Source organism: Lathyrus oleraceus, chromosome 3, assembly GCF_024323335.1.
Source record: "Lathyrus oleraceus cultivar Zhongwan6 chromosome 3, CAAS_Psat_ZW6_1.0, whole genome shotgun sequence".
NCBI classification, from domain to species: domain Eukaryota; kingdom Viridiplantae; phylum Streptophyta; class Magnoliopsida; order Fabales; family Fabaceae; genus Lathyrus; species Lathyrus oleraceus.
In genome coordinates this window covers 420,184,914-420,190,462 of record NC_066581.1, presented here as the reverse complement: position 1 = coordinate 420,190,462, position 5,549 = coordinate 420,184,914, and the positions used below count along the sequence as shown (strand labels likewise).

Genomic DNA, 5,549 nt, shown 5'->3' with positions numbered 1-5,549 from the left:
CTTAAGAACTTCCTTTTTAACGACATCACTCATTATAGGGTTTATTCTTCTCTGATGTTCTTTGGAGGGTTTTGAATCTTCTTCGAGCGAAATCCGATGCATGCATACGGATGGGCTTATACCTTTCAGGTCAGAGATAATATATCCTAAGGGTGAGGGATATCTTCGTAAAACGTCTAAAAGTTGGTTCGTTTCCTCTTGGCTCAAGGTAGCACTAACTATAACTGGACGGTTCGTCTCTTCATCGAGGAACTCATATCTCAGGTTCTTAGGCAGTTCCTTAAGTTCTAAGGTTGGTTTCTTAGGGCATGGCATGGGATCTGGAGTAAGGGATAAACATTCGTAAAGGTTATCATCGATGTAGGGTTTCTTAAAGTCATCATCTTCCCTTATGAGAGTTGGTGGTAACTTAATTGTTTTTATAATTTCTTTTTGTTCTAATTCTCTAACACATTCATCAATGATATCTAAGGCATAACACGAGTCTCCCATCACAGGTGCCATAAGAAATTTCGAAAGTATAAATTCTATTTTCTCGTCACCTACCTCAAATGTCAACTTTCCTTTCTTGACATCTATTATAGCCCATGCAGTCGATAAGAATGGTCTACTTAGAAGGATTAGTATATCATTGTCCTCTTTGATGTCCATGACAACAAAATCAGTAGGGATAAATAACTGACCTATCCTAACAGGAACATCTTCTAAAATGCCTATCGGATATTTAACAGATCTATCGGCTAACTGAAGTGACATCTTAGTGGGCTGTAATTCTCCTAAGTTTAACCTCTCACAAACTGCTAAAGGCATTAAGCTCACACTAGCTCCTAAGTCTAGAAAAGCTCTTTCGATGACATGATTACCCAAAAGGCGAGGAATGGAGAAATTTCCAGGATCTTTATCTTTCTTTGCTAATTTGTCCTCGGAAATAGCATTACATTCCAAAGGCTTCGGATCGTCAAGTCTACGTTTGTTGGTAAGGATGTCTTTGATAAACTTTGCATAAGAAGTTATTTGGGTGATGGCTTCTGTGAAAGGGATTTCTACATGAAGTTTTTCTATAACTTTAATAAAATTTTGATACTGTTTTTTGATCTGGGTTTGTTTGAGTCTATGCGGATATGGTATAGGTGGTTTGTATGGCGGGGGTGGTATGTAAGTTTTATCTTTAGGTTCTCCTCCTTTTTCTCGACCTTCCTGGTTTTCAGGTTCCTCTGGTTCCTTTACTTCGTTCATGGGTTTGATACATTCCTTAGAAGTTTCGGGTTCACTCAATCTAGGGTTTGGTGGCTCATCATAAGCGTTCCCACTTTGTAGGGTAATGGCATTGGCTTGTCCTCTTGGATTTTGTTGAGGTTGTCCAGGGAATTGTCCTCCAGGTGTAGTCTAAGGGGCTTGGTTTAAAGCTACCTGAGAGATCTGGGTTTCAAGCATCTTAGTATGAGTAACTATATGGTCAACCTTGGTTCCTAACTGAGTAATCAATTCGTTAACATGAATGTTTTGGTTCATGAACTCCTTGTTTTGTTGGGTTTGAGCGCTGATAAAATTTTCCATAATTTTCTCAAGGCTCGGCTTTGGTGGCACAGGTTGCATAGGTTGATTTGATCTTGGGGCTTGATAACTAGGTCTCGGAGGTGTATTATTTTGGATAGGGTTATTGTTTTTATAGGAGAAGTTCGGGTGATTCCTCCATCCAGGGTTATAGGTATTCGAGTATGGGTTCCCTTGGGTGTAGTTCACTTGCTCATAGTGGGTTTCATTTAATAGACTGCATTTTGCAGATTGGTGTCCTTTGGTTCCACATATCTCACAATCCAATGAAACTGCGGCTACAGTATTCGGGTTTATGCACATATGCTCGACTTTGAGGGCTAATACGTCCATTTTAGCTTGCATCATGTCTATAGAGCTTAGTTCATGCACTCTTCCTTGGGCTTCCTTCTTCTCTACTGTCGCTCGTTCGACTCCCCATGATTGATGGTTTTGAGCCATATCTTCGATGAGGGCACTAGCTTCAGGATAAGGTTTGTTCATCAGAACACCGCCTACGGCAGCGTCGATGGTCATCTTCGTGTTATAGTGAAGTCCATTATAGAAGGTTTGAATGATTAACCAATTCTCTAAACCATGATGTGGGCATGCTCGTAACAACTCTTTATATCTCTCCCAAGCTTCGAACAACGATTCTCCTTGGTTTTGGGTAAATCTAGTTATATGGTTTCGGAGAACGGCGGTTTTACTTGGGGGAAAATATCTAGCAAGAAAAACTCTTCTAAGGTTATCCCAAGTCGTAATGGAATTGGGTGGAAGGGAATCTAACCATGATAGGGCTTTATCTCTGAGGGAAAAAGGAAATAATCTTAAACGTATTGCCTCAGGAGAAGCTCCATTGGTTTTAAAAGTGTCTGCTAATTGAAGAAATATTTTTAAATGTTGGTTTGGGTTCTCAGTAGCGAGACCTGCGAATTGTCTCTGTTGCACTAGTTGCAACAGGGATGGTTTAAGTTCAAAATTATTAGCTGGGATGGTTGGGTTTACTATACTAGAACTAAATTCTTCGTTTGATGGTTGAGCGAAATCTTTAAGAGGTCTTTGGTTTTGATCTTTGGCAATAGCTCTCTTAATCCTATGAAAGAACAAACGTGCGCGAGCGTAACGTTCAGGTTCCACCAGAGGGTATACTAAGCTTAAACTTCCAGTGCTACGAGTTCTTCGCATTGACCGGCGGGAAATAGCCTAAGTCTAAACGATATAACAACAGGGAAATGAAATTTGACGAAATTGGTCCCTGGCAACGGCGCCAAAAACTTGATGCGGTGTTTCGCAAGTATACGAACGCGTCAGAGTAATATAAAAGATTGTCGAATCCACAGAGACCAAGTGTCAATCTATCGTTATCTATTGTTATGGTGTTTATCAAAGGCAATCGAAATAGGTGTTTTTGGAGTGTGCAATGAAAAGTAAAGTGTTGAATAAAGATTAATTAATAAAGACAGGGTCGAATCTAATTCACGTAATCAATTAATAATCCATGTACTTGCTAATAGAGCTACTTATGGGCAGTGTTTCCTACTTTGAAAATAACTAATTGAAACTGTCGCTTTCGCGTATTCAGAACCGAGTTGTACTCTCTAATCAAACCCTCTTATTGTCACTTATAAAAAGGTGCGCATTGCGTTAGAGTAGTAAACCTATTTTTAAGAAATATAGTATCTTGACTAAGTTGAAAAGTATTATAACCTGGATTTCTTAACCAAAAGAGGTTCTCCCGAACCAGACTCTAAACTTATAAACGCGTCCGAAAATAGTTTTAAAATCTCTTTTCTTTTTAAGTTAAAAACTCCTAATGAACTAAACAAAGCGCTTTCGCTGTTTTTGAAATAGTTAAAAACAATTAAGTTTAAAAAGACGTTGGACGGCTTTCGATCTTACCCAACGGAAATTAAGTGCGGGAAAACTTAAGTTGAAGTTAAAATAGCCCTTAAGTGTTTCTACGAACAACTGTACGGATTATCGGTTCAATTACGATCCTTACATTCTAACCTTATAAATTTAGTTAGACATGGTAAAGTATAAGTGCATTAATTTAAATAAAAGTAGTGCGAGTGTGGAATTTAAATAAAAGTAGTGCGAGTGCGGAAAGTAAATAAAAGTAAAGCGAGTGCGAGGAAATAAATAATTTAAAGCGAGTGCGAAGAAATAAATAATTTAAAGTGGATGCGAGGAAATAAACAAAAGTAAAGCGAGTGCGAGGAAATAAACAAAAGTAAAGCGAGTGCGAGGAAATAAATAATTTAAAGCGAGTGCGAGGAAATAAACGAAAGTAAAGCGAGTGCGAGGAAATAAATAAGATAAAGACAAGTAATAAAAACCTGCTCCAATCGGAGGGTTGAATAAATTGCAAAGCGGAAATGAAAATGGCGGCAGGATTAACTTCCTTCCAAAGTGCTCGAAACTCGATTACAGACTCTATCACAGACTTGATTACACAATTCTGGTAACACTCCAATGCGAAGCGATTACCACTTTAAAATATTGAATATATGCCTAAGTGAAACAAAGTTTCTCTGAGTTTGCCTTTGTTCTAAGTTTGGATGATTGTAAAAGTGATTTCGAGTTTCTATTTATAAGCAAGTAAAAAGATGAAAATGACAAGGATGCCCTTCAACTTGAAAATGGGAGGGAAAACTTTTCCTCTTGTGGCGCCCGCCACAAGGCCAATCTGAGGCGCCTTAGTGGAAGTAGTGGGGAACGTGGCAATTGAGGGTAGTTGAGCTTGGACACGTCATGGCAAGGTCTATGGGGCCAGCCATGGGGTAGGCCACAAGTACAAATTGCTGAATTTTAGGGTTTTTAGCTCTTTTTCACTCCTTTTCTCGATCGGGGCTCCGATTAAAGTAAAAACCTGAAAACAAAGGAAAACATAGCAATAACACAACAAAATAACAATAAAACAACCAGAATGCATGTGAAATCGAAGTCGAAAATACGGTAAATTTCAGTGTTATCAATGTTCACCTTAACCGGTGACAGATAATGTCTCTTTGGTCTTCTACCAAGTAACCGATAGATGTAAAACCTATTTCTTTGTGAGTTTATCCTCAATATGTTTATCTTAACCCGTAACGAATATTCTTCTCGACAAGTCTGTCCTTGATATGTTTACCCTAACTTGTAATGGATATTCTTCCTCCGGTCTTCTATCCCTGCAGATAGTCGTAAATCCTATTGTTCTTAATTTTTCCCCAGTAGGATATTCTTACCCAGTTACCGATATTGAACATTCCTCATTTTTCTTCAAAGAGTCATCCTTGATATGTTTACCCTAACCGGTAACAGATGTCCTTCTGCCCGAGTGTATTATATCCCTACCCAATAACAGGTGGTAGATAATATACCTCTTTTTACTCTTGCGTTGAAGTTATTCTTCCTCCGTTGAATCTAGATTCGTATTTTTTTGTGAAATAAAATTTCCTTTTGGGTTGGGGTATTTAAGATTCGTTCTAATTTATGTTTCCCCGATGGGTGTTTTTTGCTGTGTTGGTTTTATCCGGATGCATGCAGATTCTTTTTCCCCCCAGTTTGAGTCTTTCCATTAATATATTTTCATTGAAATCCCCTCGTGTCTCCAGCAGTCTTATAAGTTGTAGCTTGGCCTATGCATAACTTTCATCCCCAAATTCTTTATCTCCTCAATGAGTTTTCCTTATAGAATGCACTGTGCTCCTGTGGACTTTCAGTCTCTCCAGAATTCTTTTTCTTTGTGGCAATATATTTCCTATAAATATTATTTTTGCATTCATACCATATGCATCATGAGGTCTCTTAGGAACCAAAATTTGTTTCTTGGTGTTGTTATTTAAGTCCATTCTACCGTGTTGATACAAATATTTTAACATTCACATCCTCGGATATGGATCCCTATTGTAGTGTGTTATGTAAGGAATCAAGCAAGAAAAGGTAGATATTGGTTCTAAGCATCATATATGGATCCCTATGTTCCTTATTTGTCATTTTGATCAAGAATTCATCAAGAGTTTGAAGCT

At 38.2% G+C, this 5,549-nt stretch overlaps 1 non-coding gene across 1 annotated transcript; it reads left to right on the top strand.

Moving 5' to 3' along the window:
- Positions 1-2,125: 2,125 nt before the first annotated feature.
- LOC127132946 (small nucleolar RNA R71) lies at positions 2,126-2,232 on the top strand. Its single transcript, XR_007806949.1, has one exon. It is a non-coding gene; the product is annotated as a small nucleolar RNA R71 (small nucleolar RNA).
- The last annotated feature ends 3,317 nt before the right edge of the window (positions 2,233-5,549 follow it).